A 25362-nucleotide genomic window follows, 5' to 3' on the forward strand; every position below is an offset into this window, starting at 1 on the left:
AAAGCACGAGAGGAATAAATTTAATTATTTAATTTAACAAATTGAATTACCTTACTGGGAACTTGCCATGATGCTGTCCTTAGGCTCCCTGTCTACCAAGACTCCACATATAGGTGAAAAGTTTTCAAATGTTCTTCTCTAGTGTTTACACTAAATAGATTTTCTTGGACAAGATCCCAAATGGACTTAGCTTACCTTGAATTCCTAGCAAAAGTGATTTAGTTAATTTTGCAGCAATGATTCCATGTGCCAGTAAAATGCACAATCAGTGAGTGGGTGGTCAGCATGATATGTTCTTTCAAGTTAAAAATAAATTTTCATCGGAGAGAGTGTTTTGACTATGCTGCTTATCTATGACAGCTTTATAGATAAAAGATTCCTCCTCTGGGGCACCTTTGAATATGAAATAAACCCACTGGAAACAATTTAGTAGCTATAACTGTAATTAGTAATCCACATTTAACCCCAAGAATTATATAGACCTACTGCCAAAATTGTCGGTGGAATTTTGTGCTAAAATTTTCTTGGCTTTGGGAAACCTAAAACAAACCTTACTTTTAGTGACCAAGATATTTTCAAGCAGTCAAAAACTATGAAACTGCATTTCATAGTTCAGAATAATTCTAAGTGAAAATCCTTGATGCCCTATAGAGTGATTTTAAATGTTTTGTATTCAATTTTAAAGCCTTAGTTTGTTCTTGCAAATTATTTTGATAAGCAACAAAATGTTACCTCATATGAAATTCATTACTGCCAGAATCTAGACTATTCAAAATACAAAAGAGAAAATAAATCTGAGTAATTAAGAATAAATCAGACCCACTGCAAATTGCATTTTCTTAACAAAAATTTTAGATGATAATATTGTAGGAAAGGGGGCCTCCCTCCAGGGGCCCAAGAGTGGGCTCTTGTCTAACACTCAGAAAAGAATTGTCCAAGGAGACACGTGCTGACAAGGCAAGAGACTTAACTGGAAAAAAGTCTCTGCCATCTGAACAGAAAGCAGAAGGGTAAGGGAACCCGGGAGAACTGCTCTGCTACATGGCTCACAGTCTAGGGTTTTATGGTGATGGGATTAGTTTCTGGGCTGTCTCTGGCCAATCATTCTGACTCAAAAGTCCTTCCTGGTGGTGCACGCATTGCTCAGCCAAGATGGATGCTAGCGAGAGGGATTCTGGGAGGTGGTCTGACACGTGGTGTCCCCTTTTGACCTTTCCCAAACTCTTCTGGTTGGTGGTGGCTTATTAGTTCCATGTTCCTTACCAGGACCTCTTGTCATAAAACAACTCATGCAAATGGTTACTAGGGAGCCTGGCCAGGGTGGGCGATTTCAGTCAGCGTGCTTCCCCTAACAATAAGAGACCATGCTATTTTGAACATTGGGAGAGTTCCAGAGTCTTATAAAATTATGGAGAGGGTTGTTTATTTAGACCCAGATGTGAACATTTTTATAGACAATTTCTTGGCAAAGGGAGAATATATCATGCAAATGAATATCTAGGGGCTTTTCTATTAGGACTGAGAGATTTTCTGTGGACAAGGTGTTAGTTATAAAAATGTAAATCTTTGGGAGGCAAGACAAGACAGGAACAGCTAATAATGAAGCACACTTAGCAGAGAATATAGAACCTTCATTTAGCTAATGTCCATCAAACTCAGCAAACTTCCTATGTTGGCATTTTCTATATAGGTGATTATGAAACCCCTAAAATTGCAAAAAAAAATTGTTGTGCTTAATCTTCTGTTTCTAAGTCTTCATAGTTGGCTTTCTCTATGGTGTTAAATACAATTAATAACACAGAGGAATCATATTGTAATATATTAACTAATGTGCTCTCTCCTCAGTAATGCTTTCTTAATCTGTGTCCCTTCCCTATTCAAATTCTTTGAGATATCCTCGGTCTTAGGGTAGGGTTGACACTTTGGAGAAGAGAACAAAAGAGCGCGATCCTTGGCTTTGGAGCTTTAATGACTGAAATCCAGGCCTAAGACAAAAAGATCTGGAATGATAGGTATTTTCCAGTCAGAACTAGTTTTTCCTACCCACCAACCCTGGACTAGATGAAGTTTGCCACTAGGAGGGAGATAGAACATGGAACAATGGTGTTTGAGCTGCTCTGGGAGTCTGAACTAGAGGAGGGCTGATAACAAGTGGAGGCCTGGAGCCTGCAGATATGGTCAGTGAGCTGAGCAGGGAAGGCCTCTGTGGGTGGAGACAGGGAGCCCGAAAGCCTCAAAGAGAATTCCAGAACCCCCTCTGCCCTATCCCCTCCCTGGGCTTTGCACAGAGGACACCAGAATAAAGACCCTGTGAAGTTGCTCAGTCATGTCCGACTCTTTGTGACCCCATGGACTGTAGCCTACCTGGCTCCTCCCTCCATGGGATTCTCCAGGAAAGAGTAGTGAAGTGGGTTGCCATTTCCTTCTCCAGGGGATCTTCCCGACCCAGGGATCGAACCCAGGTCTCCAGCATTCCAAGCAGACGTTTTAACCTCTGAGCCACCAGGGAAATTCCAAGTCAAAGGGTCTGAGATAGTTGTGCAAAGTTCCCGGTGGTCCCACTGGGACCAGGAGATAGGCTCAGGAGAACCGAGAAAGCTGTCCTGCTCTGGGAGAGGCATTCAAAAGTCACTGAAAGAGTGGAGAGCTGAGATTATCTGAGAATGAAGACCATTCAGGTTTGAAAGAAATCTAAGTACATCAACAACCAGAGACCTGATAAAATAGGGTAACTTGATGGATGCTAGAAAGAAGAGATGACAACCACCATGACTTCAGTTCAGTTTAGTCGCTCAGTCATGTCCCACTCTTTGCGACCGCGTGAAATTCAGCACGGCAGGCCTCCCCGTCCACACCATGACTTGGCACTATGTAAGCCTCCCAGGTGGCGCTAGCGGTAAAGAACCTGCCTGCCAATGTAGGGGATGTAAGAGAAAGGAGTTCAATCCCTGGGTTGGGAAGATCCTCTGGCAGGAGGGAATGGCAACTCACTCCAGTGTTCTTGCCTAGAGAATCCCATGGACAGAGGAGCTTGATGGGCTACAGTTTATAGCGTCATGCAGAGTCGGACACGACTGAAGCGACTTAGCAGGCGTGCAAGCCTACCAGTTAGTAGGTTCAACCCTGGGGATGCAGGTGGATCTTCAATGTTCTGAAATCTCTAGGGAAACAATTTGGCAATGACAATGATTTCACACAAGACATTGTGACCCTGAAGTATTAATCATACATTAAAGACCAAGTAAGAATAACCACACCAAGGTTTGGATTTAGTTCTTCTCTGATTCCAAAATCTGAGCCAACACACTTCACTAAAATAATAATGAGTCACTTACATATTATTCAATAAATAGTGTGGTGACAACTGCCTCATCATTTTGAAAAGAAAATTACTCCTTGTGTCAAAATAAATTCCAGATGGATCAAAGATTTTGAATTACAAAATGAAACCATAAAAGAATTAAGAAAAAGCATGGGGAAATACTTCTTTAATTTTGTAATGTGAAAGGCCTTCCTCAACATGACACAAAACTAAGAAACTGTAAAGGAAAATGCCAAAAAATATAAATAGAGCTAAAAGATTAATGGTAAAGGGAAAGAAAAAGAGTTTTAACTATTTTGATAAAGAGTTAATTTTCTAATTTACATAATGTTTGTACAAGTTGGCAAGGAAAAGTCCAAAGGAGGTGGGGGGGGGGGGAACTAATAGAAAAATGATCAATTAACATAAATAGGCAGATCTTCAGATATAGAAACAAAATGGTCAATGTGCAAAAAGATTCTCAATCTGATTCACAACTTAAGAAATGTAAAACGCATATAAGTTTTCATCTATCAGACTGACACACTTTTTAAGGGTTGTAATATCCATTGTTAATGCCACAGTGAGTTCTGACCCTTTTGATAGGAATTTTAATAGGTGTAAATTTTTTAGTGCAATTTAGTAATAATGTTCAAAATCAGCAATAAATAAATATCTTTTTTCTAAACATTTCCATTATTAGGAGCTGACTCTACTGAAAAAATTAAGTTCCCATTGATTAAGATGTTCTTTTCAGGCTTATGTATAGTAAGACTAAGCAGGAAAATAACTCAAAGGCTTATTAATGGTCAAGCATATTATTATGGTCAAGCATATTGTGAAAGGGAGTTCCCTGGTGGTCTAACAGTTGGGACTCAGCGCTTTTTCTTCCATGACACAGGTTCAATCCCCCATCAAGGAATGAGATCCTGCAAGCCTCTCCATGTGGCCAAAAAAAAAGAAAGAAAAAAAAGCTTCAATTAAAACATGTAAATATATTGTGAAATCATCATGAAACATTATTAGCCATGTAAAAATGACATTATGTAGCCATTTAAAAAGTTCATTTCTATCAGATCAGATCAGATCAGTCACTCAGTTGTGTCTGACTCTTTGTGACCCCATGAATCGCAGCATGCCAGGCCTCCCTGAAAAAGTAACATATATACCAACTTTTATACTACAGTTCAACCATATTTGTAAAAACTTTAAATAATACATATATATATATATATATACACACACACACACACACACACACACACGCATAGATATAGTATCTGTGCTGATAGATGCAACTATATTTTTCTACAAAAGAATACATATGAAGCCTCGATGGTTACCTTCTTTGAAGAGATTACTGGGAACAGAAGTAGGGGCCTGAAAAAGAGAGGGTAGGTTTTAGTTCTCATAACTTTCTGTACATTTCATGCACACATTATTTTTATTTTCATTTTTAAAAAATTAACTTTAAAAAAAAACCAAAGACAGTGGAGTTGTTTTGTTTTTCTTGGTTTAAAATTAAAAAGTCACACTTCAGTTAGTACAATGCACCTCTAGAGACCCAGACAGCTGCAGCTGCCAGCAAGGAGAGAATTTTGTCAGGCTTAGCCTAGTTCTAAATTACTGGTTTTGTTATTACACATCCCTGATTTCATTTTCACGTCCCAAACGACATCTTTGAACCCTAACTCAAACTAATTCAAGACCTAAGTAAAAGTCAGTGGTCTCGAGGTCTTCTCCACTTGCGGTTGGTCCGTAATTAAGTCAATCAGTGAAAAAGCGTCAGCGTGATTTTGAAACTCCTTTGCCTTGTGTGTTGGCAAAAGGGATATGGAGAAGCAAGACACTGGCAAGCATGCTATCTACATTTAGGCAGGCAGCTGTATCTCACCTGTATGCTTCCTTTACATAGGGAAGCCTGGAACAGTCTAAGTCCCACCAGCCCTCCAGTCACAACTCTGATGCCACTTTCCCAAAGAGGCATTCCCTCACCACCCATCTAGGGGAGCCTTCCCTCCATGCCCTCCTTCTTATTCTCTCCCATGGTTGCCTAACAATAGCTAGGTTTATTGTACCTAGCCTAAGAACAGCTAGGAATATTGTACACAGCATTGTTGTGTACAATATTCTAGCTCAGTCATGTCTGACTCTTTCCAACCCCATGGCCTGTAGCCCTCCAGACTCCTCTGTCCATGGAATTCTCCAGGCGAGAATACTGGAGTGGGTAGTTGTTCGCTTTTCCAGAGGATCGTCAAACCCAGGGATCAAACCCAGGTCTCCTGCATTGCAGGTAGACTCTTTACCTTCTGAGTCACCAAGGAAGCCCACTAATAATATAAGTACCTATATATTATATTCATACTATATTCAAAACAAATTATTTAGGGTAAATCCCATTAACATCACTATGTAAAAAATATTAAGTAACATGACTAAAGTCACATCCAGCTAATAAGGAAAAAAAAAAATATATATATATATATCAGTTTCATATATAGTATGCTATATTATACATATAATTCACATTTGTAAGTAATGTACACAGTAGAAATTTGCTTTGTTAATTTTAGCTTCAGAAAGAAATGGAAACTCTACCCCTAGAAAACCATGAAAAAAATCACTAAATTAAAACAGTTCTATTTCTCCTTTAATATGGAAGCAGGAAGCACTTTTCTAGTGAATAATGAGAGAAGACTTTCTTCTGACTCTAACGTTTAAAATAAATACATCGATTCTTTCCAGAATTGCTCCAGAAGCAAGGAGCTTCTCAGGGCCACTCTGCACACAGTTTTATCTGATTGCAGAGGACTCCAGTGAAGCTAAAAACAGCCGGAGAGCCATTCTATTGTATGCAGATATAATTGCCATTTCACTATTTATGCCTGGCATGTGGTTATATAGTGCCATCATTATCATCAGCAGAAGCAACAAAAATAATTCTGAAGCATGGTGCCTGGTGTTTTGAAAAATAGCATGAAAACTGATTTTCTTTACCTTGTGAATTTTACAATTAAAGAAAGATAGTATGGATAACACAAACATGTAGGAAATTTTCTATGAAAGCTCAATGAGAATGGAGTGAAGCAAAAGGATTAACATGAAAGAAAGATTAATTTACCTTGACAAAAGTATTCTACAACTCATTGCTGAATTCTTAATCCTAGTCTTTCTTTTGTTTTCAAAGCCCATGGGTCAAAACTCTGTAAAATGATATGCAGTTTAAAACAGACACACTAATTATAACAGTGCGCAGTTCTTTCTCTTATCCAGTGGCTTCATTCATAGCAGCCAGGAAAATCATACCAGCAACAGTCATTTTTAAAAACTGTAGTTACCAGCAGGACTCTGAAATCAATTCTCCATTAAAGTGTGTTTATGGATTTGAAACAACCAAAGAAACGAACTTTAAGCAAAGCAAGCAAGCTACCATTTAAACTTTTTAATATTAGTAAATAGAACCTTTTACCAATCAATCAAAATAACTTTAGACCAATGGCTTTCACCTGGGAATAATTTTGCCCCTAAGGAACATTTTTAATTATCAGGACTTGGGTGTGGAGAGAGCAAGGGTTGCTACTGTTCGAGTAGAGAATTGAATATTCATATGTAGAACTCAGGGCAGAAGTCAGGACTGGAGATGTAAATTTGGGATTCACCAGTATATGTTAATAATTAAATTTAGGGACATTTAAAAAGATTACCTCAGAAGTGACTGGCTATAAAAGGAAAAGTTACATAAGCTCTGCTGCTGCTGCTGCTGCTAAGTCGCTTCAGTTGTGTCAGACTGTGCAAACCCATAGAAGGCAGCCCATCAGGCTCCACCATCCCTGGGATTCTCCAGGCAAGAACACTGGAGTGGGTTGCCATTTCCAATGCATGAAAGTGAAAAGTGAAAGTGAAGCCGCTCAGTCGTGTCTGACTCTTCGCGACCCCATGGAACGCAACCCACCAGGCTCCTCTATCCATGGGATTTCCCAGGCAAGAGTACTGGAGTGGGGTGCCATTGCCTTCTCCAACATAAGCTCTGCTATAGGCTGTATTCTCCGAAAATGGTCATGACAATATTTTCTATCCCACTTACTCATATACAATGTGACTCTCTGAAAGTGGAGTCTATGTCCCCTCCCCTTGAATCTGGTTGGGCTAGTGAGTTACAACCAAACAAATGTAGTGGAAGTGACACCACATGACTTCCAAGACTAGTTCAGAAAAGGAGACCCAGATTTCCTCCTTGTTACTTGGAAAACTTGGACTTGGAGCCATGGGCAATGATGCAAGAAATTTAACGACCCTGTGACTGCCTTGCTGTGGAGGAAGCCAGGTCACATAGAGGTGCCATGTTTAGGCTCTCCAAATGTCAATCTCAGTTTTCATTGATGGCAATCTGAGCACTGCAAACAAGAGGCAAAGGTGAAGCTGGGGGCAGTGTGATGGCCTTTGGATCCCTGTCCATCTCTCAGGACCCTGCTTAGTGACCAGCCTCAGCATCTGGAAGGAAACCAAGGGAAACAATTTTCCCTCTAATTACTCAGTCAGTAATTAGGGGGAAAAAAAATGCTTTAAAATAATGACCATAATCCTAGTATCATTTCTCTGCTTAGTGATGGTGGGAACTCGGTGATAGGATAGAGGTTGTGTCTGGCACTGACCTATCTTACAGTTTGCTCGCAATGTTCTCCACTCAAAAAAAAGAAATCATCATGACATATCTATGAAGAAAATAGATTCATTATCAGCGCTCTGTTTTTTTGTCATCTACCTGTCTCCTTCATCACCCAACTTTAAATTATAAAGGCTCAGGTGCAAAGACATTTTAATCTGTTTACATACATTATTATATCACCCAGAGCTATGACTATTACAGATGCTCAACTATTACGTTTTTGGACGCTCAGGAAATCTTTAAATCTTTACCATTGCTTCAGATTATTTGATGTTTATAATGATTGTAAGCACATTCTTTACCAGTGCTACAAGATGAGATGAGAAATAAATTTCATGAACCAGGAAAGTGCTTATTTATCTCATTTCTATTCTGCCATGTATTACACTAAATTATGAAACTCTACCCAAAAAATTCTAAGGTGAACCATAATTAACATTGTTGGCTGCTAAGCCCGTGGGAGGCAGCATCACAGCATTTCATGTTACTGTAAATGTTACTCTGTTCACTTAGTTCCTTGTTGGAATAATCAGTTATGAATTATTCCTCTGAAATAGAAAATAAACAATTTAATAGTGCCTTTAAAGTTATTTATATCATTTATGAGTACTGGCTATCTGATAGTATGATGGCATTTATAAATAAGCATTTAGAAAAAACTAACAGTACTCAAAGGAAGAAATTATTTCAGAAGTAATTATGAATCTTAAGTTTCTGTTTCAACTTCCCCATATAAAATAAATTTGATGGTGACCATTGTAGGTCTTACAACATTTTCACTTCCAGATCCATGAATAGAGATGGTGGCAGTTTCAGAAAAATTGTACTGGATGAAAAAAATGCAATAAATTTTCAAAGAAGAAGCCAACCTTCAAGCAAAATGTAAGACTCATATAAATATAGAAAAACAAATTCTAGGCTGATACCAAGCATGTTTCTTCAGCATATAAAGAGTTCTGAGAGTTATAGGAAAGTCTGATTTTTCATTTTTAAAGTAGGTAGCACACTTAAAGGGTGAAATTGTAGAAGTCCCACTAGCTTGTCCAATCCCCACACTTTCACTTCTCCAAAAAAATTCCTATCACTAGTAGTTTAGGCAACTTGCAATATAAATAGTAGGAAAGGTCATAAGAAAATAAAAATATAATTCTACCGTCCCTCAAGTGCCCTCCTCCTATTCTAAAAGTAACTTCTTCCAAGGTGATGTTGGGAAATAAATGAGACCTGAACAATAACGTTAATTTGTGCTTTGTAATTACCTAAAGGAAATGTGTTCTCTGGATGTACACACACATTGATGGGTACACACATTGCTTTGACTAGATAACAACACAAGTTAAAACTTTTCAGACCACAATTTAATAATACATATACATTTCATTTCTTCTTTAATTGAAGTAAAGTTGACTTATTGCATTAATTTAAGGTGTGCTGCTGCTGCTGCTAAGTCACTTCAGTCGTGTCCAACTCTGTGTGACCCCATAGATGGCAGCCCACCAGACTCCCCCGTCCCTGGGATTCTCTAGGCAAGAACACTGGAGTGGGTTGCCATTTCCTTCTCCAATGCATGAAAGTGAAAAGTAAAAGTGAAGTCTCTCAGTCGTGTCTGACTCTTAGCGACCCCATGGACTGCAGCCTACCAGGCTCCTCTGCCCATGGGATTTTCTAGGCAAGAGTACTGGAGTGGGGTGCCATTGCCTTCTCCAAATTTAAGGTGTACAGTATAGCAATTCAATAGTTTTATAATGGTAAAGAATCTACCTGCAATGCGGGAGACCTGGGTTTGACCCCTGGGTTGGGAAGAGCCTCTGGAAGAGGGCATGGCAACCCACTCTAGTATTCTTGCCTGGTGAATTCCCATGAACAAAGGAGCCTGGCTGGCTACAGTCCAAAGGGTCACAAAGAGTTGGACATGACTGAGTGACTAAGTACACACACACATACTAAGTTATTATAAAAGACTGACTATACTCCTTGCATGCTGTGTCCAACCCTTTATGACCCTATGGATTATAGCCTGTCAGGCTCCTCTGTCCATGGGATTCTCTAGGCAAGAATACTGAAGTGGGTTGCCATGACCCCTTCCGGGGGATCTTCCCAATCCAGGGATTGAAACTGCATCTCTTAAGTCTACTCATTCTTTACCACTAGCACCACCTGGGAAAACCTAGGATTGAACCTGGGTCTCCTACATCACAGGCAGTTTCTTTATCATCTGAGCCACCAGGGAAGCCCCATAATCCTTGGGCTATACCTTATATACCTGTGACTTATTTATTTTTTTAGTTTATACAAAAACATTTAATTTTACATACATCTTCTTAATAGAAGTACAATTTGATTTTATTGTCCTTTGTCTTAATTCTTAAAGAAATGGGAGAATTCATCAAGAATTCAAGAATGTGGAAAATTCTTCAAGAGATGACAGACCACCTTACCTCCTCCTGAGAAATCTGTATGCAAGTCAAGAAGCAGCAGTTAGAACCGGACATGGAACAACAGACTGGTTCCAAATTGGGAAAGGAGTACATTAAGGCTGTATATTGTCACCCTACTTATTTAACTTATATCCAAAGTACATCATGAGAAATGCTGGACTGAATGAAACACAAGCTGGAATCAAGATTGCCAAGATAAATATCAATAACCTCAGATATGCAGATGATACCACCCTTATGGCAGAAAGTGAAGAGGAAATGAAGAGCTTCTTGGTGAAAGAAAGTGAAAACTCTGGCTTAAAACTCAATATTCAGAAAACTAAGATCATGGCATCCAGTCCCATCACTTCATGGCAAATATATGGGGAAATAATGGAAACAGTGAAAGACTTTATTTTCTTGGGCTCCAAAATGACTGCAGATGGTGATTGCAGCCATGAAATTAAAAGACGTTTGCTCCTTGGAAGAAAAATTATGACCAACCTAGACAGCATATTAAAAAGCAGAGACATTACTTTGCTGACAAAGGTTCATCTAGTCAAAGCTATGGTTTTTCCAGTAGTCTTATATGGATGTGAGAGTTGGACTATAAAGAAAGCTAAGCGCCAAAGAATTGATGCTTTTGAACTGCTGTGTTGGAGAAGACTCTTGAGAGTCCCTTGGACTTCAAGGACATCCAACCTGTCCATCCTAAAGGAAATCAGTCCTGAATATTCATTGGAAGGATGAATGATGAAGCTTGATGCTGAAGCTGAAACCCCAATACTCTGGCCACCTGATGAGAAGAAGTGACTCACTGGAAAAGACCCTGTTGCTGGAAAAGATTGAGGGCAGGAGGAGAAGGGGACGACAGAGGATGAGATGGTTGGATGGCATCACTGACTCAATGGACATGAATTTGAGCAAGTTCTGGGAGTTGGTGATCGACAGGGAAGCCTGGCATGCTGCAATTCATGGGGTCACAAAGAGTTGGACATGACTGAGTGACTGAACTGAACTGAGAACATCAAAATATCAGTTCTTTGGTTCTCCAAGACAATTTTGAATTCACAAAAGAAATTTAGAGGGTTTGGAGGAAAGTAGTTTTTATCTGGAATTAGCAAAATAATTCTTTTCATTTGTTCATAATTTAATTCATATCAATAAAAATTTAATTTATTGATAATCAGTTCAATTTGGTATATTTATTATATACATATATTTATATTATATTTTTTTTTTATTTCATTGGATAGTGGAAAATCCCTTCACATTAGTTAAAACAGATGTTATCACCATTTTGTAGGTAAAGAAGTTGAGACAGAAGTAAAGGATCTTGCCTGAGAACATGTAACAAGCTTTGGATGCTAAATAACAATAGGACCCAGTATCCTGGCAATCAGTCAGCATCCATGCATTGACTGATGGAAGTTGTCATTCTGCTAGGGCGAAAGTTAATGGTTCATTTTAATCAGTTTAGTGATCTATAAGTCACAGTTTAATCATTTTAATAATTTAAAAATATAAAAAATAGAATCTACAGGTTCCTGAGAGCTTGAAAAGAAACTGAGCTGAAGGAAACATGGTCTGAAAAGATACAGAGCCCCAGCGTTCACTGCAGCACTGTTTACAAAAGCCAAGACATGGAAGCAGCCTAAATGTCCACTGATAGATGAATGGATAAAGAAGATATGGTACGTACATATAGTGGTATCTGCTACTGCTAAGTCGCTTCAGTCATGTCTGACTCTGTGCGACCCCATAGACGGCAGCCCATCAGGCTCCACCGTCCCTGGGATTCTCCAGGCAAGAACACTGGAGTGGGTTGCCATTTCCTTCTCCAATGCATGAAAGTGAAAAGTGAAAGTGAAGTCGCTCAGTCGTGTTCGACTCTTAGTGACCCCATGGACTACAGCCTACCAGGTTCCTCCATCCATGGGATTTTCCAAGCAACAGTACTGGAGTGGGGTGCCATCGCCTTCTCCATATAGTGGTATATTACTCAGCCATAAAAAGAGAACAAAATAATGCCATTTACAGCAACATGGATGGACCTAGAGATTGTCATACTGAGTGAAGTAAGTCAGACAGAGAAAAACAAATATTGTGTGATGTCTCTTATTTTGGAATCTTAAAAATAATGATAGAAATGAACTTATTTATGAAACAGAAATGGACTCGTTTCACTTAGAGAATGAACTTTTGATTACCATAGAGGCAGAGGGGGCAAGGATAGTTATAGATTTGGGGATAGACATGTATATGTTGCTATTTAAAATGTATAGCCAACAAAGACCCACTGTATAGCACAAAGACTCTGCTCAAAATTCTGTAATAATCTAGAAGGGAAAAGAATTTGAAAAAATGCACATATGTTTATGTATACCTGACTCACTTTGTCGGACACCAGAGACCTACACAATATTGTTCATCAGCTATATGCCAATATAAAATAAAAAGTTAAAAAGAGAGAAAGAGAGAAAACAGGTTTCCATATGAGACAATGCTGCAGAATAAGTCCCAAGTGACCAGAAAGAGAAAATGCACCCCACCTTTACTTTTACAAGATTCTCAAGTTCCATTTTACAGAAACTTATGCTAAATAAAAATTGTATTTAGCACCTAGATCGGCCACAGTGTAAGCATTTTTCACTTCAAAGGAAGGAGCTCTTAGAACATGGAGGGGTACTGGCAGACAGCATCTCTTATGACTTTAGCAAGGCTTTTGATGTGGCCCTGCATGATAGAGTCATCAACGAACTGGAAACAGTCTGGGTCACCCAAGTGATCCACAGCTGCACAGCTAACAAGTGGTTATCACTGGCTCAGTGTCAACCGGGTAGGAAATGAATAGAAAATCCCAAATGTAAATTTGTTTAACATTTGCCATCAGTGACCTAGAGAAATGGAGAGCTTATTTAAGTTTGCAGCTGGATAAGATAAATGTCTTTTCTGGCAGTAAAAATCTCAAAAATGAAGAGAAGATATAAAATAGAATCAGAATTCCACCTATCTTTAATTGGGAAGAAAAGTAGTGGGAAAAATCAAGATCAATAAAACTAAGAGCAATAGAGTATCTTCGAAAAAAGTGATTATTAGAATATGTTAATAGAATGAAAAAATATGGCAATTGTTTGACCTTTTGATGTCTGCTTCCATAACCCAAGTTCACAGCGGGTGCACACATCCACAAAACACACACAGTATACCAAAAAGAAATAGTATTCAGATGGAAAAAACTTTGGTGGATATCTAGTGTTCTGTATAGAAACTTTTCTTTAGACAGACTTAGAAATTTCTAGAGCAAGAATAAAGTAGACTTGTTCTTGTTCTTGTTGTGTGTATTTAATACAGGCTATATGTTTGCAGCCATGAAATTAAAAGATGCTTACTCTTTGGAAGGAAAGTTATGACCAACCTAGATAGCATATTCAAAAGCAGAGACATTACTTTGCCAACAAAGGTCCGTGTAGTCAAGGCTATCGTTTTTCCTGTGGTCATGTATGGATGTGAGAGTTGGACTGTGAAGAAAGCTGAGTGCCAAAGAATTGATGCTTTTGAACTGTGGTGTTGGAGAAGACTCTTGAGAGTCCCTTGGACTGCAAGGAGATCCAACCAGTCCATTCTAAAGGAGATCAGTCCTGGGTGTTCTTTGAAAGGACTGATGCTAAAGCTGAAACTCCAGTACTTTGGCCACCTCATGCAAAGAGTTGACTCATTGGAAAAGACTCTGATGCTGGGAGGGATTGGGGGCAGGAGGAGAAGGAGACGACAGAGGATGAGATGGCTGGATGGCATCACCAACTCAATGGACGTGAGTCTGAGTGAACTCCAGGAGTTGGTGATGGACAGGGAGGCCTGGTGTGCTGCAATTCATGGGGTCACAAAGAGTCAGACATGACTGAGCGACTGAACTCAACTGAACTTAACTGATATGTTTTATGAGGACTTCCCTGGTGGCTCGTTGGTAAGAAATCCGCCTGCCAACGCAGGTGACACAGGTTTGATCCCTGGTTCAAGAAGATCCCCTGGAGAAGGAAATGGCAACCCGCTCCAGTATTCTTGCCTGGAAAATTCCATGGACAGAGGAGCCTGGTAGGCTATAGTCCATGGGGTCACAAAAGAGTCAGACACAACTTAATGGCTGAACAACAGCAAAAACATATGCTTTATAAAGTTGCACGGTCCCTGGAGTAAAACAAAAGTATGAGAAGTGGGGGAGGACATTGTTATTTTTTCTTTTATTAATAAAAAGACATATTTAAAATACTAAGTGATCAGGCCAATATCATGCAGGGAATAAGGTACATAACAGTTTAAAAATAAAATTTAAAAAATTGGTTAATGATATGGTTATGCTTCTCACCTGGACAATTCTGCCTTCTCTAGTTAGACTTCTTCTAATACGGATCTTTGAAAACAATGCAAAATGTTTGAAAATGACAAGCCTCAAGCCATGGAATAGAAAAAGTGATAGAGAAAACTAAATCACATCATGTTGAAAACTTTTCTCTCGAAATTTGCAGATGTGAAAAAATGAAAAGCATTTCATTGTCTATTGGCCTAAGTTCTTTTTCCTAAGAATTTCCACAAAGATTTTAGATGAAACACTCCTATAAATGTAATATCAATTGTGTGTAATATCAATTGAAACTGTGGTAATATCCTGCAGTTCATATGGAAATGGCAAACAATAACTTCTTTTAGTTTAAAAAATCAATTTTTGCTCATAGGTCGGATTTTGCTATTTGAAAAGGGGGAGCAAAAGGACATGTATATATTCTTTATCTCTATCACCCTCTGTCATGAACTAGGAGAAATGTAACATTTCTCTAAAACAGTATTCTCTTTGCTCCCTCATCCAACACCAAGACAGACACTGTAAAATGTGCAGGAGTTTAAGAAAACAATGCAGAATTGATGAAGTCATTATATGTAATCACTTGGAAGGAAGAGTTTATATCTGTGCATGGTTTCCATGGACTAGCCTACTTAAAAATTACCCACTTAGTTTGAAGGTACCATATGTAATCTGAGATGAAACATCCCTTTTCCTTTGACCTTTCAAATACGCTCATTTTAAAAGAGATCTTATATAATGTTCCATGCATGTGTGTGTGCGTGTCTACCTGTGCATTTGTGTGGAGATATATATGATCTTCTTTGATTTACCATAGGGTTGTGTCCTCATAAACATCATAAACTGAAAATATTTTAAGTGGAAAATGCATTTAAAACACTTAACTTACCAAACATCACCACTGAGCCTACCTTAAATGTGCTCAGAATGCTTACTTTAGCTTATAATTGAGTAAAATAATCAAACAAAAAACATTTTATAATCAAGTGTTGAGTATTTCATGTAATTTATTGAATGAAAGTGTTAGTTGCTCAGTCATGTCTGACTCTTTGCAACTCCATTGACTGTAGCTCACCAGACTCCTCTGTCTGTGGGATTTTCCAGGCAAGAATACTGGAGGAGAGAGTCAGTCCCTCCTCCAGGGAATCTTCCCATCCCAGGGATCGAACCCAGGTCTCCTACATTGCAGGCAGATTCTTTACCATCTGAGCCACCAGGGAAGCCCAAGTTATTGAATACTCTACTGAAGATGAAAAAACAGAATAGTTGTATGCAGACAGAATGGATGTAAATGTATTGATTGTTTACCCTCTTGATCATATGGCTGACTGAGAGCTTCAACTGCCCTGCCCAGTACCACGAAAGCATCATATGCATATCACTAGACCAGAAAAAGATCAAAATTCAAAGTTCAATTTCTACTGGATGTGTATTGCTTTCACACCATGGTAAAGTTAAAAAAAAAATTGTAAGTTGAACTATTGTAAGTCTGGGATAGTCTGTATTTACCTAACATATGTATGAAAAACAAGGATACTCCTTTATTACAATTTTGTTTTCTTTCATAAAATTAGCCAATCTCTGACTTTAGACCTTTGGTTGGGAATTCAGAATTTTAAAAGTTTTGTTTACATTAAAAATTTAACTTGGATTTTAGTAGTTTATCTATGTAGTTCCATAGAAGAAATTAATTGCTTTTAGGACAACTGCAATTAATGAAAGTTTATTAATTTTAACTGACTATTTCATGACAAACTTTAAAGGAAGGCAGCAATGAAAATTTGCAAATACTGGGATTATTCTGAAACTTTTTTAATTGAAGAATTTGCAAATGATAAATGTGAAAATTTTTTAAGGGAGCATGAAATGCCATATCATATCACATCACAATAATTTTCTAAGTCTCTCATCAAAGTATCAGAGAAGGCAATGGCACCCGACTCCAGTACTCTTGCCTGGAAAATCCCATCAATGGAGAAGCCTGGTAGGCTGCAGTCCATGGGGTCGCTAGAGTCAGACACGACTGAGTGACTTCACTTTCACTTTTCACTTTCATGCATTGGAGAAGGAAACAGCAACCCACTCCAGTGTTCTTGCCTGGAGAATCCCAGGGACGGGGGAGCCTGGTGGGCTGCCATCTATGGGGTCGCACAGAGTCGGACACGACTGAAACGACTTAGCAGCAGCAGCAGCATCAAAATACAGAAACATAGAAATTGTCACGGGTGCTAAAACTATGGACCATTCATTTTCTTCCCAAAAGCAATCATCCCTAAAATCAACTTTGAATATTAAATACCTTTCATCTCTCACTGTAATTCAGTTGATAACTCTGCCACCCTTGATTTTCCTAAGTGCTTCTTTAATCCATTTCTAGCTCTACAAATAGCAACAACTTGTGGTTAAAAGTTATGCCAGACTAGAACAAATAAAATTACACTTTTTAAACTTATGTCACTCAAGTTTCAAAGCAAGCTCTATTCACACTTTGGATTAGTTCATTCAGTTCGGTCAGTTCAGTTCAGTCACTCAGTTGTGTCTGACCCTTTGTGATCCCATGAACCGCAGCACACCAGGCCTCCCTGTCCATCACTAACTCCCAGAGTCCACCCAAACCCATGTCCATCAAGTCGGTGATGCCATCCAACCGTCTCATCCTCTGTTGTCCCCTTCTCCTCCTGCCCTCAATCTTTCCCAGCATCAGGGTCTTTTCAAATGAGTCAGCTCTTCGCATCAGGTGGCCAAAGTATTTGAGTTTCAGTTTCAACATCAGTCCTTCCAATGAACACCCAGGAGTGATTTTCTTTAGGATGGACTGGGTGGATCTCCTTGTAGTCCAAGGGACTCTCAAGAGTCTTCTCCAACATCACAGTTCAAAAGCATCAATTCTTCGGCACTTAGCTTTCTTTATAGTCCAACTCTCACACCCATACATGACCACTGGAAAAACTATAGCTTTGACTAGATGAACCTTTGTTGACAAAGTAACGTCTCTGCTTTTTAATATGCTATCTAGATTGGTCATGACTTTCCTTCCAAGGAGCTAACATCTTTTAATTTCATGGCTGCAATCACCATCTGCAGTGATTTTGGAGCCCAAAAAAATAAAGTCAGCCACTGTTTCCACTGTTTCCCCATCTATTTCCCATGAAGTGATGGGACCAGATGCCATAATCTTAGTTTTCTGAATGTTGAGCTTTAAGCCAAGTTCTTCACTCTCCTCTTTCACTTTCATCAAGAGGCTCTTTAGTTTTTCTTCACTTTCTGCCATAAGGGTGGTGTCATCTGCATATCTGAGATTATTGGTATTTCTCCCGGCAATCTTGATTCCAGTTTGTGCTTCATAAGGTTGCCATAAAAACGTAACAAAAAGTGGGTGGTTTAAACAACAGAATCATGGTCTCACAGTTTTGGAAGCTGGAAGTCTGAAGTCAAGGTGTCAGCAGGTTGGTTCCATAAGGCCTGTGAGGGAAGGATCTGTCTCAAGCCTCTCTCCCTGGCTTGTTAATGGTTATCTTTTCTCTATCTCTTCCCATGGCCTTCTCCATGTCTTTGTGTCTATCTCCAAATTTTTATAATGTCTCCCTTTTTATAATGCTACCACTCGTACTGGATTAGGGGCTATCCTAATGACTTCATATTAACACATTACCTCTCGAAAGACACTTCTTCAAATAAGATCACACTGAGGTACTGGGATTCAGGACATCAGCATATGGATTTGGTAGGGTGCACACAACTCAACATATGACACTATTATAAAACTTTATGTAGAAAATTCTTTACATAAAAAATATGCATGCATGCTAAGTCACCTCAGTCATGTCCAACTCTTTACAACCTTACAGACTGTAGCCTACCAGGCTCCTCTGTCCCTGAGATTCTCCAGGCAAGAATACTGGAATGGGTTGCCATGCCCTCCTCCAGGGAATCTTCTCAACCCAGGGACTGATGCGAAAAATACATCATCTGAGCAAAGAAACAACATTGGAACACATCTCTGTGAGTACAACCTACCTGGGTAAGCTGAAAGCACTGGATCTGTGTGTACAAGCCCAGCAACCAAACACAGATTCACTCAAGTTTGTAGTGGAGGTTAAAAAAAAACTGTACCAATTGAGAACTTTTTTGCTCTAGTGACACATGACATAAAACCCAGCCTAAATGTGGCTTAAACAAAAAGGACACATATTGGTTCCTGTAACTGAGAAGTCTAGGGACAGGACTGGTTTGGAATATGTCTGGATTCAAAGCTCAGGCAATGTCATCAGGATGAAATTTTCCTACATTACTCAGCTCTGCCTTTATCTTGTTGACTTTATCCTTTCAGATTTAAGTCCTGCAAGAAGAAATTTCCACAATCATCTGCAAAATTCTTTTGGTATCTTACTGTCTCAGACTGGGTCATGTGCTCATGCTAAGCACTGTGGCCTGGGAAAGGCAAAACTCTGAGTTAAGTCTGAACTTGCAAACCACACACCTAGAATGGAGTAAGTTCTAAGTGGATAAACTCAAAATGGGGCGAACATTGATCCCTAAATGAACATCAAAAATATGTTACTAGAGGTGGGGTAATTGGATAGGAGATGCCAAAAATCAACAAATATTCACTACAGAGGCCCAAGTTACAAACCCAGAAGTCAGTGGGTCAACATGGAAATAGTATTTCCTTACCTATTCAAGATCTCCCTTGGGTCAACAAATGAGTTTTAAGGACCCATCTCAGAGTTCTCATACAGTGCCTAGAGTATCTGTAAAACAAATATCAGCTAAACCTCTGATTTTGTGTGCAAAAACCTATGTCAACCAAACTTTTGCAAAAGATATAAAGTCACTGAAAACAATGGCTTTGATTTCTTGAGTATAAATAACCAGTGTGACTTAGGAATGCAGAGGACTATAGACAACAGCCAAAAGAGAATAAGCTTAAGTAAAACTAAGAAAGACTTTTTTTTCAATTGGCCTTTTTTCCCCCCTTTTTGTCTCTAGTAGAGTATCCAACCACTGAAGAGAAATCAATATTTTATCCTCTAATAGACTAAAAAAAAGGAAACTTTGAACATTTTTATTTAAAGGCTGGAGTCACTTTATCTTCTCAGTTCATTAAGACGGTGTCACAGATTCATGGAATGATATTTCTGGGTCCACACTCTCTCAGACCAATTAAATGAGCATGACAAATTATTGGTTGTAGATCTTTCATTTCAACTCATTAACTCATTGTTCATATATGTATTGAATCATATTTAAGACTGAGGATCTAGAACATAATCAAGAGAATATGTGTGTAAAATAGCTTGTTGGTTAGAGATGAACAGCTTTTGTTCTAGCAGATTTTGTGACATTGTTCCTTATTTTTATATAGGTTTCCACTTGAAGATCAAACAAATAGATCCTTTAGATTGTCACCACCTTTGGGTTTCTCTATGTTGCTTTTTTTTTTTTTTTTTTTTGGCCTGGATATGGAAGCAAGCTGTCTTAGAAACATGACCAACTTTATAATTTTTAAGCAAGAAGTTTGGTCTGCACTACAGATGAATATATATCATTGAAAGTTATCTATTTTTGTCTTCTCTCTTTTCTGCACTGAGGAAGGGTTTCCCCTTGCACAACTCTCTCCTTTCCCTTCCTCTTTTTATCCATCAAAAAAGTGTCCAAAAACAAGAGAAAGGATTAGACCCAGCAAAAGAATACTTTAGATCCTACTTAATATGAAATGAGTTCCAATTACCAAGTTCCCCACAATGCACACCAAAGGACCAGCTGAAAATGGTTAGGAAATGTCAGCAATTTTAAATGTGTTACTAATTATTTCTGTACCTCATCAACAACTCAGCACTTTTATTCTTGGTAACCATGACTCACCCTCTTCATCCATTCATCATTTCAGTTAGCTTTTTCTATTATGGCTATTTTCATGAGAAAAGTGACCCCAAAGAGGTGTTGGTCCTGGATGTTATTCAGAGACACACCTTCCACCCACTTCTCTCTATCACCATACCCTGCGAGTTCTCACTCTGATCTTTGAGTTCAGTGAGAGGATTGGAGTGTGATAACAGTTTGCTGAAAATCTAAGTCTGACTCTGAGAAGGCTCTTTAATGGTGTGTCTCTTAAGAACTGTATTTTGAGTACTCTACTTTAAAATCTTTTCAACACTACACAAACGTGAGAAATAGGTGTGTATTACCTATCATCTTTTAGCCATGAGGTTAGGGATTCCCATTGTATTCCTAAAACCCAAACCTGAAATTGCTTAGACTAAAGGCTGCATTCATAAGTACCTGTTCAATAAACAAATAAATAAAGGAATGGATGTTGCCAGGCATAATAATCAAATATAATAAGGAAATACTTTACTATCTATAACCTTGAATCCCCTAATCCCCTCTAGACTGGATGAAATATGTTACTGGAAGACCATCAATCAATTGAGCACTTCGATGAATGTCTACACATGAGTTTGAGAGTATAAGCCAGAAGACATGCAATTGTTTTCCAAACTATTGGGGGACCCTGAAGTGGAGAGGTGATCTGGATGGAGGTGGCAGTAAAGAGTGAGAGAGGAGACCCTGGATGGCAACAGAGCTCTGAGGGACTTGGGGGAGCAAGGTTCACCACTATGAAGCTTTACAATGGTTTGTGCTAGAATATGTCATGGACTAAGTCCCTCTTTTGCCTTCTACAAAATATTCAGTGAATTTTACATTTTTCACTACTGTGAGGATGATCTTTTGGGGAACTTGAGAAGTCTGCAGCTTTCTTGCCTTGCTAGACTCCCCCCTGAGTGAAGATAGCTGACAAGAAAACAGGATAAGGAAAGTATAAATCTTTGGGTGGAAATTTTTCAGAAATAGTAAAAAAATAAATAAATAAATAAACTGATGACTACATAAGTCATCCATGAGACTGGGGGCACAATTCAACTCTAGAACAGATCAGATGGTTCAGGGAAACCAAGCTGCCATCCAGGTTGAATACTGCCCCCTCAGAGTGGAAGGATGGAAGCCTCAGAGAAGTAGAACTAGATGCTCTTTGAATATACTCTCCACTGTGCCATTTGCAGTTCCCCACCAACTATCACCTGATTACTATCAAACAGCTTGGACTATGCCACCTTTTTTATGACTAAGCTCCTAAAAAATTATCAGTATTTGTGATTAATACTGTCAGTCCAGTTCAGTTCAGTTGCTCAGTCATGTCCGACTCTTTGCAGCCCTATGGACTGCAGCACACCAGGCTTCCCTGTCCGTCACCAACTCCCAGAGCTTACTCAAACTCATGTCCATCAAATCGATGATGCCATCCAACCATCTCTTCCTCTGTCATCCCTGTCTCCTGCCTTCAATCTTTCTTAGCATCAGGGTTTTTTCCAATGAGTCAGTTCTTTGCATCAGGTGGCCAAAATATTGACGTTTCAGCTTCAACATTAGTCCTTCCAGTGAACATTCAGGATTGATCTCCTTTAAGATGGATTGGTTGGATCTCCTTGAAGTCTAAGGGACGCTCAAGAGTCTTCTCCAACACCACAGTTCAAAAGCATTAATTCTTCGACACTCAACTTTCTTTATAGTCCAACTCTCATATCCATACATGACTACTGGAAAAACCATAGCCTTGACTAGATGGACCTTTGTTGACAAAGTAATGTCTCTGCTTTTTAATATGCTGTCTAGGTTGGTCATGGGAGAAGGCAATGGCAACCCACTCCAGTGTTCTTGCCTGCAGAATCCCATGAACAGAGGAGCCTGGAAGGCTGCCGTCCATGGGGTCGCACAGAGTCGGACACGACTGAAGCGACGTAGCAGCAGGTTGGGCATAACTTTTCTTTCAAGGAGTAAGTGTCTTTTAATTTCATGGCTGCAGTCACCATCTGCAGTGATTATTATAGTAGCTAACATTTATTAAGGTCCTGCAATGCATTAGTTATGGTGTTAAAACTTAACAAGTGTTATCTCATTTATGGGTATTTATCTATAATATCCCTCATGATGTAGGAAATATTATGCCTAGAACAGTGTAATTGACATATAAATACTCTTTCAGTGGGTGAATTCATATTAATAGCCAATTACTAGCTAGCTCTTCAACCCTTAGTATGTGCCAGACAGTGTTCTAAGCTCTTTCTATAAACTAACTCAGTGAATCCTTAACACAATCCCATGGGGTAGATAATGGTCTTATTCCTATCTTTATAGCTCAGAGAAGTTAAAAGTTTGCTTATAGCCCTATAGTCTGGCTCCAAATTCCACACTCAACCACACAGTCCTCTGAATGAATCAGCTAAGGAAAATATGGAGAAGTTAAAAAAACTTGCTGAAGTTCATCTGTCCAGTGAGAACAGACATAGGACTCATACTCAGGCCTGGCTGTCCTCAAAATCTACACTCTTAGGGGCTACACACAAAAGAGACCAAAGTAATTAACTCATAACTAATGGGGTTCACAAAGATTCCAAATCTTCTTCAAGTCCCTCAGAAATCTTGGAGCATCTGGGTAAAACTTGGTAGCCTAGAAGAGATGCCAAGATGAGATATAATTTGATATGTGGTTTAAAGGATTTTTTTTTTTTCTGTTGTTAAAAACACTGTAAGGTAGGACACTGTAAAAAACAGGAAGCTCAATCAGGTTTCTGAGGTATTAACCCAATCAAGGGATGATACTCTCTTGCATCAGGATATTAGCTATAGTAGTGATGAAAAGAAAGTAGATTTTGGATGTATTTTAGAAGTATAGCCAACATAATTTAATGAAGTGTTAGATGTGGAATATGAGAGTTAGAGAAGAGTTAAAAATTGCACCAAGATTGGGGCCTGAGCAACTGATAAACGGAGTTGTCATCAACCGAGGCAACTTTGTTTTATTGTTTGTTTGACAGTACTGGGCTTCCCTGGTAGCTCAGCTGGTAAAGAATCCACCTGTGATGCAGGAGACCCTCGTTTGACTCTTGGGTCAGGAAGATCCCTTGGAGAAGGGATAGGCTGCCCACTCCAGTATTCTTGGGCTTCCCTGGTGGCTCAGATGGTAAAGAATCCACCTGCAATGCAAGAGACCTGGGTTTGATCTCTGGGCTGGGAGGATCCCCTGGAGGAGGGCATGGCAACCCACTCCAGTATTCTTGCCTGGAGAATCCCATGGATGGAGGAGCCTGGCAGGCTATAGCCCACAGGGTTACAAAGAGTCAGACACGACTGAGTGACTAAACACGGCACAGCATACATGAGGGGTTTCAGAATATTTTGAACACACTGATTTTGAAATATCTGTTAGATATCTAAAGCGGAAATGCTGGGTAGCCAATTGAAGAGAGATCAAGTTGAAGATATAATATGGGGGTCATTAACATACAGCTGGTATTTGGAAGTCTTAAAATAGTTCATCAAGGGAGTGACTGTAAAGAGAGAAAAGAACTAAAGATGGAGTTCTAGGGTACTCTCTCCAAATCTAAATTGTAAGAAAGAAGAGGAGGAGTCACTGAAGAAGATAGAGAAGGAGGGAGAAGCAAAGCAGAGGGGAAACCAGGAGAATGTGAAATCCTGGAAGCCAAAGGCCGATATATATTAAAGAGATGGGAATACCAACATATAAATATTACTAATAGGTCAAGGAAGATGAAGACTGATAACAGATTTTTTCATTTAGCAAACTGAAGGTCATTGCTTACCTTGGTGGAGTGGCATGGAAGACTAGTTAATTAAAGTGGGTTAAGAGGGACATCCCTGGCATCCAGTGGTTAGGACTTGGCCTTCTAATGCAGGGGCTGTGAGTTGATCCCTGGTCAAGGAGTTAAGATCCCACATGACTTGGGGCAAAAAAAAAAAAAAAAAACCAGAAAAAATATTGTAACAAATTCAATAAAGACTTTTAAAAATAGTCCACATAAAAAAATCTTTAAAAAAAATAAGTAAAGTCAGCAAAGAGAGAATGAGAGAAATGGAATTGAAGACAAGGAGTATACACAACTCCTTCAATGAGCTTTTTTGCAAAGGGTGTGAAAAAAAACATGGTAAATGGGAGGGGAACTGGATCAATAAAAGTTTGTTGTTGTTGTTTTAGATGGGAGAAATAACAGTATTGTTGTATGATGAAGGGAATAATGCAGTGGCATGCATATTTGACGCTGAAAGCAGCAGAGAGGAGACATTGCTGGAGCACTGAGTAAGTGAGATGGGATAGCACCTCCTGCACATGTGGAGGGATGGGCTTTCAACAAGAGCACAGATATTTCATTCAGGTGGAAAGGCAATATATGGGAATATAATGCTGATGAGCAGACATGATGTTGAAGATCTCTGGAAATTCTCTTCTGATTGTTCTAAATGTCTCATTAAAAAGAGAAGGTCATCTGCTAGGATTGAACATTGGGGAAGAAGTGTTAGAATTTTGAAAAGAAAGGTGTGAAAGAGTCACTTAGGCATGTGGGTGAACAGACCACCTGGGAAAGAACGTTTGTTTAGTAACATTAAATGTAAAGTGATACCATTCAATATGGTTGTGTGTCTTATGTTTTGCAACAGCCATGTTCAGTGAAACAAGTACAAGTGGAGAGAAGCAGAAACTTGGATTTAGCTACAGTTTCATCAAGCCAGCTACCATGAAGCCCAAGAAGGGCAAAATTGT

General features: G+C 39.0%; 1 long non-coding RNA gene across 1 annotated transcript in view; it reads right to left on the reverse strand.

Moving 5' to 3' along the window:
- Nucleotides 1-3470: 3470 nt before the first annotated feature.
- Nucleotides 3471-25362, reverse strand: part of LOC123334566 — a 33863-nt gene continuing 11971 nt past the window's right edge. The window contains exons 3-4 of the long non-coding RNA XR_006552590.2: nt 4645-4681; nt 3471-4240 (exon numbers count right to left, since the gene is read on the reverse strand). This is a non-coding gene — a long non-coding RNA (uncharacterized LOC123334566). The remainder of the gene's footprint in view (nt 4241-4644; nt 4682-25362) is intronic.

Source organism: Bubalus bubalis, chromosome 7 (genome assembly GCF_019923935.1).
Source record: "Bubalus bubalis isolate 160015118507 breed Murrah chromosome 7, NDDB_SH_1, whole genome shotgun sequence".
NCBI lineage: Eukaryota > Metazoa > Chordata > Mammalia > Artiodactyla > Bovidae > Bubalus > Bubalus bubalis.